A 14,403-nucleotide genomic window follows, 5' to 3' on the forward strand; every position below is an offset into this window, starting at 1 on the left:
CATATAATGCTCTGCTTACTTTCGTTTGGTTTTTAATATGGTTAGAAGGGAAAAATACAAGAAAAAAATAAAAAGGAGAATTCCCTGGATGCCTAGATCCAGGTTTGGGGCAAGTAGTCTTTGGTGAGAGTGCCCCAGCAGAAATTTAAGATCACACAACATGCAGCAAAGTAAAACATGAAAATACAGGCTGTTAGACCTTTAAAATACCCCCTTCTAAGTTGCTTCCAAACTTTCTACTTTCTTTAGCATAGAAAGAGACCACGTGTTTGGTAAGTTAAAAATGATTTACCGTACTTACAAACTCTTCAAAGGACAGATGCACGTGCTTTACTATACAACAGCAAGAAAAGACAGGTAGCACAACTTAGATTGGCTCCAGAAAGGTAAGTGTTTCTAAATAGTTTGTATAGAAACACAAAGGTGGCTGGCTAAAGCCACATGGTCTAAGCTTGGAGCCAAGCTGGTAGGATTCACATGGTGGAATAATGGTAGAAAGTGGGAAAATAAAGAGTATATTAGCCATTCCTCCCAAAGTGAGGGAGTGTGACTTAGCTATGCCTGGCAGGACAGCTTACTCTATGGTCTTAACCCCTTCATGCATTAATTAGAGTTACGCATGTTGGTTATATGAGGCTGGATATATCCCACAATCTTTACCTCTGACCCTGTCCACTACTAGCATGTGGCCCCAGGGAGGTTGCCTAGGACCTAGATTAAAAACTAACTGTGAATACAAGATGAACCTACCCCCTAGCAGTACAGTTTGGGAGCCAGTGGCAAATTTTCCATTCTTCTATTTTTTATTATATTTCTGTTAGAGCCCCATTTTCTTGCAAGCTCCCTACTTCCCTAGGGACCTTCAATGCTTCCCTTTCCCATTGGGCTGAAGGGGAGTCTAAATATTTGCTGGGCAGGCCATCTGTGCCCTTGTCTTATTGCCTTATACTGGGCAAATCTCCTTGGAATTAAGTTCTGTTCATTTTCAATAGAAATTACTTCTAAGTAGGCGTTTTTAGGATTGCATGTCTAATTGCATTTGAGGGAGCTCAAACTCTGGGTTCCTGGCATGTTGACATAAAAACCCTTCTGTGGAAGGCAGTCTCATTAAAACTAATGGGACTCGCTTTCAAGAGAGGGCAACTTTGGACGTATGCTTTACCTCAGTCAGTGAATTAGTGCAACACATACAGCCATGTCAACCAAGCACTTTCTTATTTAAGAACCTAAGAAGAGCCTGCTGGATATGGCCAGTGGCCCATTGCATGAAGAACCACTTTAAAAATTTGTCCAGAATTTGCCAATGTTTAAGCTTCACTGGATGTTCATGAGGTCTAGAGTTACAGGAGAGGGAGAAAAGCTCTTATTTATCCACTTTTTCCATGCCTTGCATAATATTATGAACTTATTGCATGTCACCTTTTACCCACCTTTTGTCTAAACTTAAAAATTCCCCAATTTTGCAACCTTTCTTCATAGGAGAGGCACTTCATCCGCTTGATCATTTTGGTTGTCCTTTTCTGAATCTTTTACTTTTTTTTTAAAAAAAGTTTTTTATTCTTACACCTTTGCTGAAAAATGCCATGTACAACATTTAACATAAAAAACGAAGCACATTTTACACATAAACTAAAAGAAAAGAAAGAAAGAAAGAAAGAAAGAAAGAAAGAAAGAAAGAAAGAAAAGAAAGAAGACTTGTGATTGATTCTCTTTCAGCTTTATAGACTTATGCAAAACCCTTGCTCGATAATAACATCCAACTTTTCTACTTTCCATAACCAACCTTTTTTCAGTCTCCAAACAAGCTCATTTTCCTTTTTGTGCAAAAGTCCATAAGGGTTTTTGAATCATTAATAAACGTCAACAATGATTTTCCTCTAATTAGACACATCAAGTTGGCCGGCTCAGCCAAAGCCATTAATTTCAACAACCACTCTTCCACAGTAGGTAATGATAAGTCTTTCCATCTTTGTGCATGTCACAAACTCAAAACTGTTAATCTTTTCTGAATACTTTCCAACTCCACAATCTCCTTTTTGAGGTGAGGTGACCAGAAGTGTGCACAGTACTCCAAATGTGGTTGTACCATATATTTGTATAGTGGCATTATGATGCTGGCGATTTTACTTTCCACTCCTTTCCTAATGATCCCTAGCAAGGAATTTGCCTTTTTCACGGCTGCCACACACTGGGTTGGCATTTCTTCCACTCGCAGACAGTTAAAAAGCAGTTGGTTTTCAGTTGTGTTTTTAACCTCTAAGGACTGCTTGGCACATAGGAAGTTCTAGAAAGTTGAGTTGTCAGAAAGTTTTTCCTGATGTTTAGTCGGAATCTCCTTTCTTGACTGTTGATGTTGACTGTGAGTTCCACAAAGAGGTGGCTGATAACACATGCACTTTCCAGGGAATTCTGATTGGTTGTTCCTAGTAACCTAGTTATACAGATAAATCAAAGTTCGGTTATGTATACTGCGTAACATAGCCCTAAGGGTGTTATGGGAATTAACTGGAGAAATGTACTTTCGATGCATGTTTGTATACATCATATGTTGGTTCAGACATGGACCTAGTGTGTTGGTTGTGGTTGTGCTTGGCGGCAAGCATTATGCTCGTGTGCTCTATTCCACAATGCACAAAATATTTAAGATGAACTGTTGTGTAGTGGTTAGAGTGTTGGACTACGACCTGGGAGGCCAGAGTTCAAATCCCCACTCTGCCATGAAGTTCACTGGTGCCCTTGGGCCAGCCAGTCCCTGCCTCTCAGCCTAACCTACCTCACAGGGTGTTGTAAAGATAAAATGGGGAGATATCAGATAGTTGAGCTTCTTGGAAGAAAGGTGGGACGTAGCTGAAATAATAATACAGTGGTACCTCGGTTTAAGAACAGTCCTGTTTACGAACAATTCTGTTTACGAACTCCGCAGAAATGGAAGTTGTGTCCCGGTTTGCAAACTTTACCTTGGTCTAAGAATGGAATCCGAATGGTGGAAGGGCACCAGCGGCGGGAGGCCTCATTAGGGAAAGTGCGCCTCGGTTTAAGAACGGACTAATAATAATAATAATAATAATAATAATAATAATAATAATAATATATTTCTACCCTGCCCATCTGACTGGGTTTCCCCAGTCACTCTGGGCGGCTTCCAACAGAAGGTTAAAAATACATTAAAGCACCAAGTCATTAAAAACTTCCCTAAACAGGGCTGCCTTCAGATGTCTTCTAAATGTCATATAGTTGTTTATTTCCTTGACATCTGATGGGAGGACATTCCACAGGGCGGGCACCACTACCAAGAAGGCCCTCTCCCTGGTTCCCTTTAACTTCACTTCTCGCAGTGAGGGAACTTCCAGAAGGCCTTCGGCGCTGGACCTCAGTGTTGAACGATGGGGGTGGAGACGCTCCTTCAGGTATACTGGGCCGAAACGGTTTAAGTTCGTAAACGGAGGTACCACTGTACAGGAACTAAGAATAAAATGTGTGTAGTTACTTGGAGCTTGTCTTGTGTGACGCACTGTGGTAAACAGATCAAACGAGTGGGCCTACTCACAGGCATTTATACTTCTGAGTTTGCCTCTAGTCTATATTATTATGGTGACTGTAATGTAGCAGATACAGCTGCACCCCTTCACCAATGTGTTTTACGTTGGGGATTTTAGGAATTCTCACGCTTTGACAAAAATGTTGAAAATCCTTGGTTTAAAGATCTAAGTATGCAACTTGCCACTGTACTTCTGAATGCTTAAGTCTACTTTATAGTTCTCTGGATGGGGGGGGAAATCAAGTTGGAGACCAATAAATAGTAAAATCCTGTTAAGCTCTGCCTTAATAGCTACATTCCTCTGAGCTAAGCATAGTCATTGGATTTAGGTAGCATCCATCAATATATTTTGCAATGTTTTAAATTAACCTAATGATGCATCCAGGTTTTATTAAATCCAGTGCAATTTTTAAAACAAAGGGGCCATTCTTGCTCTTCTTAAGGTTGCTAGGTAAGCTCCTTCTTGATGAGACATTATAATAATTCTACACAACTAGAAATTGTAGGGACCTTGCTTGACAGTACAAGAGAGAGCTTCAATTGTTCCTTGGCGGTTTCTAATCAGAAAACAGTGAAACGCTAAACAGTCTTTCATTGTTAATACGGTTGAAGCAATTTTGGATCAGCATTGGTAAAAGAAGCTATTGTTATTACCGGTATTATTGTAATTACTATTTACCCACCTTTCACCAGGTGGTCCTAGGACAGGTTACAATTTATGCCACTTTTGCATTTATAAAAATAAATAAATGAAACTGATACACGTTTTCAGTGTGTAGTGATGTTCATGTACCTTTAGCAGTTTCACGTGCGAAACTATGATTGATTGATTAAAATACCTTTTATCCCATTTCCTTTTGAAGCTTACTTGAAGGGTGGGAAGCATTAAAATGGCATTAAAAAACGGTGCTCCATAAAACAGAGTAAGTACAGTCAATAAATCTTGAGCAATCAAGTCATTGGGTTGCTAAAATGAGAAAGCCCTGAATCATTTTGAAGACTTTGGAGACCCATTTTAAGGAGAAACTTCCACAGCATCAGACTCGGCTACATAATCCATATCTGCCTTTCCTAATTCTCTTGTTGTTCACTCACTGTCTGATGGCCTACAACATCAAGGGTAGTCAATGTGGTACCTCTCAGCTGTTGTGGACTACAGCACCTATAATCCATGACCATTGGCAGTGATGACTAGGGTTGATGGAAGTTGTAGTCCAAAACATCTGGAGTGTGCCACATTGGCTACCCCGGTCTCAAAGGCCATTGTGGGGTATTCAAAGGTCAACAAGGAAACAGACAGCAATTGTCGAAAAGAGTTGATTATTTCTTGAACTATGCTGCCAGGTCTTTCTTAATTGTTTTGTTTTGGTATGACCTCATCCACATTTCCACTGATTCAGAAATTGCAACAAACACTGGCATTTGTCATTAATTTCCATTCAAATTTGTGTGACTATTATAGGTGACTATGGAACATTATATTGGGTTGGCTCCAGACCAAGAGCGCAATCCTAACCATGTCTACTTAGAAGTAAGTAAGTCTTAATTAATTCAGTGGACTTTCTCCCAGGTAAGAGAGGTTAGGACTGCAGCCTAAACTGCTTGGACTTAATTTCCATTAAAATTAATTGGTCAGGCTAGTCATGACTGACATAAGTCCCATTGAGCTTTTTGTTGCCATCCATCTGTCTTGAGAGACAATAGAGTGCGCCTTGGGGGATGAAGTCAAACTGCTGCATTAGTAGCACTGAAGTGACCTCCAGGAGTAAGCCTGGGCAGGTTGTACAGAGGTCCAAGACCCCTATGTTGGCTTCGCTAATGTGGTCCAAAGGAAAGCAGAGCTATACATTTGGCACCAGCTTGGCTGCAGAAGTTGCTGGAAGAAGGTGTACCAGACGCCATCGATCTAAGGCTTTCACTCCAGATTTTTGTAGGGCTTACTCCTTAGCCTTTTCTTCCCCCAAATATATCCTACAAGGCAGTGGAGGTTTATGATCAGGGTTTTCCTTCTCTTAGATGGGCTACCTTCCCAGGTTGATGAGTCCCATCTGCCCCTCATTTCCCTCTACAGCATGTGCAGAAATGACCTCCTTGACCATTGGACCTACTATTTGCCTTGCCCGCTCAGCCTTCCAGTGCCTGTCCTCACAGGCAGAGGAAGTTCCTAACTCACTGAGGGTTTGAGGCCCATTGGTTACCCTCACCTGGTTTAGCCCGCCAGTTGAAGCCATTTCCCAGAGTGTGGCCGCTGTCACGTGCTGACAGCTTCTAGGAGCCATAGGTGAGAGTTGAGTGCAGAGTGGGGACCAAAGGTGGACAAAGTACCCCAGAGGGAGCACGATGTGTTCCCCACCAGAGGTAGTACGCCTTCTCTAACACCCCACATACCCCTTTGACCTTAAGTTCCATTTCAGTTGACTTAATCTGGATCCAGTGAATTGGTTTTTTAAATAGTCAGATTCCCCTCTACCAATGGACATGATATTGAAGTCTTCCATAGGTTGTGTGTAAGTTATGTCCTTAGTCCTGAAGAGGTAGAATGGACTGTCCCAGTTGAGAATGCCATTTTGGGCCGCTCTTCTATGGTGTGTGCATGTGCTTTTAAAAATTGTTCCTACAGTAAAAAAAATATGAGTACATTGGGGAGTAATTTGGGCTAGAATCAGTCTGCCTAATGCATTAGGTTTTGTTTCATTTTCGCTTGCAGGTTTGTTGCTTTTTTCAGATGTGGGTGCGTTGAAAAAACGGCACCCCCTGCCTGCAGCTGAACAAATTAAATCCACTTTATGGCCTCATTCTGCTTCATGGGTAAACTAGACCTCTTTTTATGACAGTCATGCCATCAGACCAACCTACCCTGTAGGGTTGTTGTGAGAGGATAGGGAGGTTAACCCAGTTGTATGCCACCATGAGGATCTCTGAGGGGGGACAGGGCACAAACGTGGTGACAGAAATAAATGAATGCACTCCTGTGTCTGGAAATTGCCGTCAATGCAGTCTTTTGTTCAAAGAAAAATCCTTTCCTATGGCACTACGGCTCAGAGCTTGTTATATCTGAAGTGGTTTATATCAGGCAGGATTTCTGATAGAGGAGGACAGGTGGGGGTCAGAGAGCTGTAGACTCCGATTTACATGGCGGCAGCAGATGCCCTTGCTTAGAATATTATTACAGTGACAAGTCTCGGGGGCCCAGTTGGTATCTGTGTCCTGAAGTCCTGTATGAAACGCTTTCAGTCTTGTTGCCAATTTTCAGCGAAAATTGCAAAACCCTGATGCTGCCTCCCATTCAAATTGGATGTGTGCCCCTGGACCAGGTATAATGGGGAATGTTTTACATCCTGAAGTTACTGCAGGAGGTGGACAGCTTATAAATAGAGCTGTTGTTCTGTTTTACATTCAGCCAAATTGACTTTGAGAGCTTGGTGTGGGCTGGAAGGAATATCAATTGACAGCCCCTTTCTTGTTTATCTGAGAGAAGTTTGAAGATGAAGGATGAAAAAAGGAATTTTATATGGGTTTTTTGTGTTCAGAATTTTGCTTCTCTGCTACAATAAAGACAGCAGAATGTGCTGAGTTGGTGTGCCTACAGTCCTCAAGAAGAATTTGGTTTGCCAGGCCTCTTTATCCTGCCCTCAGTACTCTCCTAAAACACACACACACCCCCTTGGCTAGGAAAGGGACCTTGTGGCCCACCAGATGTTGTTGAACTACAGCTCCCATAATCCCTCACCACTGAGCACACTGACTGGGGCTGGTGGGATTTGGAGTCCAACCACATTTGGAGGCCTGCAGGTTCCCCATCACTGTTCCAGGCCATATGTTATGTTGGATTTGGGGCAATTGATCAGCTGATTGTTGGTGATTACAGAGAAGTGTGTGTTTGTTCCAACTTGTGGCACATCTCTCCAGTCTTTGGGGGGGGGGTAGGGAGGGGGCACAGCCAGGCCACAAACTTAAACTGGTTTAATAATCTCTCTACTAGGGGAGCTGTGGGAATTATAGTTCTGTGAGGGGGGCAGGAGTCTCCTAATAATTCCCAACACCTTTAGCAAACTGCAGTACCCAGGATTCTTTGGTGAAAGCCAAAGCAGTATAAAATCAATACGAATGATTAGTGTGGATGGAGCCAAACTGATGAATAGCTGCTCACCTGGTCCCCACATTGAATAAAAATTTCCAGCAGACAATTATGCAATGAAGGTTTTGTCTGTTGGAAAATATTTGACTGCTTTCTCTCTCTCCAGATCTTCAGGATTTATGTATGACATAAATGTCAGGCACACAGAATAAGGAAAAAATAAATAAATCCTGCAGGCTACTAACTTTTCTGGACTTGTTTGTAAGACTGCTCTAACAGCACATGCCAGGAGATGCTCATGGAAGGGAAATTTGAATCCCATCCATGTTCTCTTGATTGCATTGTGCCATTTATTTCCACTCTATGCACATCCTTGCATTCTAGACAACCAGGTTATTTTGGCTTAGTGGTCTATGTTTGTTTCAAAACCACTGGTGCATATAGTGGTTTTGGAATCACCCCCTACTATATGCAGTAAGCACATGCTCTCAACAAGTACTTAAAATTTGGAATTGCATGATGACATTGCCTTGCTACACCTGGAGAAGCATTTATATGCCTAATCCTAGCCTGGAGCATGTTTTTAAAGTCTTGATTTATTTAATATGCCCTCCAGGGAAAGCAGTTTGAATACTAACGCCCTGTGGATCCTTTTAACTATGACAGGTGCCACTACAGCACGTACCGAGCAGTGGTTGTCAAGGCTGAGCTTGCATTTATGTGCCATTATGTGCGAGAACCAATTTGCAGTGTTTAAAGCAGAGTCTGCAATAGGTCGCTGTGCTTAGAGCCTGCAATAGGTTGCTGTGGCTGGCGCTCTTTTAATTATTCCACTGGTGTATTTTGCTTATACTAGCACGCTGGCAGCCTTTCCTCTCTCGAACTTCTGTGTTATCATGTGATCTCCTCCTCCACTGGGAAGAACAATGCCTCTCGCCCTATGGCTTTACACGTTGCTCAGGTATGTTTTGCTCCTGCTTAAATTGCAATACAAAAGTGCGAGAGCACAGGAGAGAAAGGGGAATCGATATTAAGGTTGCTTTAACATTAGCAGCTTCTGTGGCAGCTGTTCTGAGCTATCAGCCTACCTTCCTGTGGAGGATTTGCAAGGAATCCTACTCAGGCGTTCCTCCTCATGATCTCGGAAGTGGGAATGGTGTTTTAGAGACTGCATTCACGTTGGGGGGGGGAATTGTTTTAGAGAAATCTCCCCAGAAGCAAGAATGCATGGGATCACTCCCCTCAAAACTGCCTTTGAAACTGAAGAGGGTAGACCTGGTAGCCTGAAATGAGGTTCAGTTTTATGTTAAAATGCACTGTGTTTGAAAGGTAGCTTGTATTCATATGGCTTTTGCATTTTATGTTTGGCAGTCCATTCTAGCCATTACCTTAAGAAAGGGATAACAGCCCTCCAGATGTTGTATACTGCAACTGCCTTCAGCCATAGCAAGCATACAGGGATGTTTTGTAGTTGAACCAATGGCTTCAAGTTACAAGAAAGGAGATTCCAACTAAATATCAGGGGAAACTTTCTGATAGTAAGAGCTGTTTGACCATGGGTAGGCAAACTAAGGCCCAGGGGCCGGATCCGGCCCAATTGCCTTCTCAATCCGGCCCACGGACGGTCCGGGAATCAGCAAGTATTTACATGAGTAGAATGTGTACCTTTATTTAAAATGCATCTCTGGATTATTTGTGGGGCATAGGAATTCATTCATTATTATTTTTTCAAAATAAAGTCCAACCCCCGACAAGGTCTGAGGGACAGTGGACCGGCTCCCTGCTGAAAAAGTTTGCTGACCCCTGTGTTTTACAATGGAACGCTCTCCCTCAAGAGGTGATGGACTCTCCTTCCTTGGAGGTTTTTAAATAGAGGTTGGATAGCCATTTGTCATGGATGCTTTAGCTGAGATTCCTGCACTGCAGGGAGTTGGGCTAGAGGACCCTTGAGGTCTGTTCCAGCCCTATGATTCTATGAATCTGTGATTCAAAACAAGATGGAAGGCCCCATATTGGCTATCCATGCCCTCAGAGAATTGCTGTTTCAACACAGAACATCTTTGTTGAATGTTAAGGCTTCTTCCAGGGGTGCAGAACTGGACCTAACCAGTGTGCCAGAGCCTTAATTCCCCCACCTCCTGTGGGCCAACTTTGCTCTTTGACAGGTGAATGGCCCTGCCTGTGATGATCAGTGGTTATGGCAAAGGCCCTTTGAAGGCCATCTGCAGGGGCAGTTTGAATCCAAAATATTTCTGCAAACATAGGAAGCAGGACTTGCTCCCTTGGGGAATGTCTTAGTGTAGCCGATACCAGCAGGGCTTGCTGTCAATACCCATCGCTTACAGCAAGCTCCCTCTCCCCCAGCTTCCCCAGTGACTCAGGTGTGGGGCATGGCTTGGTGGAAATGGCCCTGCAGGCAACGTTGAGACCTGTGCTGGCCCTAATGTGTCCTGTGGGCTAGAGATTCCTTACCCATGGCTTATACTTTAAATAGTCCAGAATCCCAGCCATCACGATGCTGCTGTTAAGACTGACCCTCTCCTCTTTTGCTTTTAAATTCAACCCTAACAGGAGGGTCCTAACTTCTCTGTAGTTAGCTTGGAAGGAGGGAGGAGAAACGAGAGAGCTGTAGCAGAGATCAGAATGTGTATAATTTGCAATGCCAGACAAGCAGAAATACATATTTAATGGGTCCCAAAGTAAGAGATTAACTTTATTTGTCAAGCTTACTCTATTATTTATAGAGCCTGTACTTTTTGTATTGGAAACAGGGGAAAGTGTTGTGCCTTTTAGGTATGAGAGCTCTATCTAGTCTCCTAGGATACATACTCGGTAATCATTCTACAGTTACCTATTAAAGTTCTTGACTGTAATGAATGCAGACATCTCTCTAAATAGTCTTATTGTTAAATCACCCCCTGCAGAAAGCTTTTCGTTTGCATATGTGTGTGATGTTAGTGTCTGCTCCGTTTGGAAAGTTTTTACTTAAAATAACACACTGCCAGATTTTAAAAGCGAAAATGTTTTAAAAGCGGGGTGGACATTCTACGGCCCTAAACCTCGTTTCATGTGGCCCTTAGCGCAGTTTCATATGGGTGGGGGAACGTGAGACAGAGAGAAATAAAGGAGGGGTGTGTTGGGGAGATGATAATATGAAAGGAAATGGGGAGTCCTATGTAACAATCAGGGCAGATCACTGACCAGAGTAGGGATCGGGGAGGAAATCTGTTCAGTTTGCATTTAAAGTTGGACTTGCTGAATTCTCACTTTCTGCAACAAAATGCAAAGCGAAACCCAGCCATCTTTTGAAATTCGCGCTTCTCCGAATTTTGCAATGCAGTTCTAAAATTTAAGAATAATAAAGCTAAATGATGCATAGAAAAATGCATATCCTATGGTAAAGTGTGCTCTATATGCTTTTATGTTTTAGTGAAAACAACCTAGAAAAATGCATTATATTCAACACATTTTTGCCAAGCAGTTTTCCTATTAGGCAAAATTGCATAGAAAAAAAACGTATATATTAGGATAAATTCACATTAAAACACTGATGGATTCTCATGAGGATTTTGTTTATAAAAAATACAAACTGATGTGGAAATGTGGAGAACTGCATTTAAGACTGGAAAATTAACAGATTTACCCATCCCTAGGCAAGAGTGATCTATCCCTGCTGCAGCAGCCTACTGGAGAAGAAGAAAAATTGAGAGAGTATAAAAGAGAAAGAGGTGCCAGCGAGAGACAGAGACAAAGGGGTGGTCTCACCCACCAGTGATTCTGGCTCCACCCACCTTTGGTTGCAGCCACAGCCACTGCCAGACTATACCTGGCAGAAAATGGGGAGGTGGAATGAGCTATGGTCTCAGGGGATGGTCTGAGAGCATATGAGGCCACCACTTGGCTAGATCTGGGATGGCAAACTCCCTGGGAACCACATGTACTCTGCTTTGGGTTCTGTGATGGAAGAAGGGGTTGGGGGATACAGTATATGCATAAATGAATGAATGAATCAAATACCAGGTATTTGCAGGTAAGATGGTGCCCATTTTGAATGCTGTACCATGTCAGTAAATATCTAGCACCCTAGATATCCAGCACTCATTCTGTTTCCTTCGTTTTACTTTTACACTTTTAGGGAGGTGTGTGTATGAATTAAATCTAGGAGGCATTCAAAAAGGCATTCTGCTTTTGAAGTCTGAATTGATAGGAACCGTCCTCCTGTCTCATCCCCAACTTATTCTATTGCAAAACAAAAAAAAATTTTTCCTTCCAGTAGCACCTTAAAGACCAACTAAGTTAGTTCTTGGTATGAGCTTTCGTGTGCATGCACACTTCTTCATATACACTGAAGAAGTATCTGAAGAAGTGTGCATGCACACGAAAGCTCATACCAAGAACTAACTTAGTTGGTCTTTAAGGTGCTACTGGAAGGAAAAAAATTTTTTTGTTTTGACTATGGCAGACCAACACGGCTACCTATCTGTAACTTATTCTATTGCAAATGTAGACAAAAGTGGTGTCCCCCCCCCCAGATTATGAATTTCAGATTGACTTCTGATTATGATTGTTTTGTGGTGATTCTCATGTTTTTAAGAAATGAGATACATTGCCAACGAAAACAGGGGGCTAGACTTGGATAGCCTGACAGCATGATGCAGCAAGCTCTTTTTATGTTATAAAAGTGGTGTTCAGAACTCCCATTTGGTCTTGGAACAGGTTTCAGGGGAACACAACTTCCGTTCCAAGTGATCAGCGGAAAGCAAGTTGTGTCAGCATCTGGTATCATGATGTCATGCAAGATTAAAAATTAAACCAAGAATGTGAGTTGGCCATCTGTTCTGGTAAACTGTGTACTATGGCATTTTCCGTAGTACAGCCTTGCTTGACTCACCCTTTCCTAGACTTTGGCAATCTGTGTACTGAAGCATGGAAGTACTTTGTTTCCAAGAGCGCTTCTGTGAGCTGCAAGGGATATTTGCTGATAGGGGGCCACATGCAAAGGAAACTAGGACTCCTGTACCTTTTAACAGCTATGCTGAAGTGTATATGAATGTGTCTTATACCAGGTGAGATTAATGGTCTCCAACCTGCTGCCTTCTAGATGTGTTGGACTACAACTCCCATCAGCCTCAGGCAGCATGGCTGGTGAACAAGGGTGATGGGAGTTTTAGTCCAACAACCTCTGGAGCAGTGTTTGAAATTCCCTGGGCGCCAGGCATCTTTTGCTACTGCCTTGGCTCCAATTACAACTATGTGGAGATTTTTGGGCACTGGGTTGGTGACTGACATCTCCATCGAGCCAGCTGACTTATACACAGCAAAAGATGTGTGTCTTGTGCTTCTGCACTGCTACACAAATCATAGATCCCTTGCTGAGCATCTTAGTCCTCCATCATCACATTAAGGAGAGTAAGCATAGGGCTGAGTACAGATGTATTTGACTGTCCTGCAGGCTACCCAAATGGAACTCACAGCCCATAGTTAAAAACCTCTGCCTTAGCCCATAGTTAATACAGACGTACCTTGGATCCTGAACGCCTTGCGACTAGAATGTTTTGGCTCCCGAACGCTGCAAACCCAGAAGTGACTGTTCTGGTTTGTGAACGTCCTTTGGAACCCGAACGTCCGACGTGGCTTCTGCAGCTTCCGATTGCATGCAGGCAACTCCTGCAGCCAATTGGAAGCCATGCCTTGGTTGTCAAACGTTTTCTGAAGTCGAATGGGCTTCCAGAACGGATTCCATTCGACAACCAAGGTACAACTGTACCATTTCTGTTTCCACTATGTGTGTTTCTCTTTCTTGCATACTGGAACAAGCAAATTGTTGTAAGGGCAAGCTTACAGTCAAGCAATGTAGTTGAGATCATAGAATCACAGAATTGTAGCATTGGAAGGGACCTCAAGGTTCATCTAGTCCCCTGGCAAATAGACATTCTGTTGTGGCAACTGCAACCCAGGCTTTCGGTGCCATTTGGTGCCTAGCTTATATTATTATTATTATTATTATTATTTATTTCATTTTTATTCCGCTTTATATTTTTAAGAAAAATCTCAAAGCGGTTTACAGTATATTAAAACGTCAATAAAACATCAATAAAACAATCTGAAGAAAGTCAAATGTAGAGTATACAGACAAAGCAACATAATTAACAGAAACTAAAATATTATCTTAGAGATTTCAAAATAAAACATTACTAAAGAGGTCAACTACAGAATACATATTTAGCACAAGCAAAGTTAACAATTTTTTTAAAAACATTTTTAAAAAAGTCAAATATAAAATGCACATTTAAAACAGCACAATTCACAAAAGAATAAAATATTGGCATAAGCATGGCACAGCTGTTTGGCAAGCACAAAAAGATGGGGCAAAATAATCCAATAGTTAGGGGTTGTTGTCAGGCATAGTGATGTCCCTCTGGTCTCACCAGGAGCCTCTTCAGTAGGGCTGGTGAGTGTTTCCAACACTGCTCTGGAGGCGGCCGGATGAAGAAGGCTGGTCTACAGTGACTTGGCACCGGCTATGTAGGGTTTCCAAAAGGACACTTTCTCAGCATTACCTGGAGGGAACAGAGGACCTTCCGCATACAGGGCATGTGCTGAGCTACAATACAGGTGCATCTCTACAAGCAATAGCCACTGAAATGAGAGCCTTTCCTCCTTCTCTGCAATGGGTCACTTGTTTGCAACATGGGGCAAGCATCTCATGAAAAACATGATTACTGCAGATTACCATGCTTTTCTCCAACGCTCCTGATATTAAAAAGTTACGATTGCACGGAGGAGG

At 42.4% G+C, this 14,403-nt stretch overlaps 1 protein-coding gene across 5 annotated transcripts in view; it reads left to right on the forward strand.

Moving 5' to 3' along the window:
* The window catches only part of LNX2 (ligand of numb-protein X 2), a 74,490-nt gene that overhangs the window by 22,275 nt on the left and 37,812 nt on the right, over nt 1-14,403 (forward strand). Inside the window, exon 1 of one of the 5 annotated variants that reach the window (XM_083609130.1) lies at nt 8,480-8,577. The exons of the other annotated variants lie outside the window; for them this stretch is intronic. The gene's annotated coding sequence lies outside the window, so the exon portion shown is untranslated. Of the gene's footprint in view, nt 1-8,479; nt 8,578-14,403 lie in introns of those variants that run through there. 5 annotated transcript variants of the gene reach the window in all.

The sequence above is a fragment of the Podarcis filfolensis genome, assembly GCF_964270895.1.
Source record: "Podarcis filfolensis genome assembly, chromosome: 4".
NCBI lineage: Eukaryota > Metazoa > Chordata > Lepidosauria > Squamata > Lacertidae > Podarcis > Podarcis filfolensis.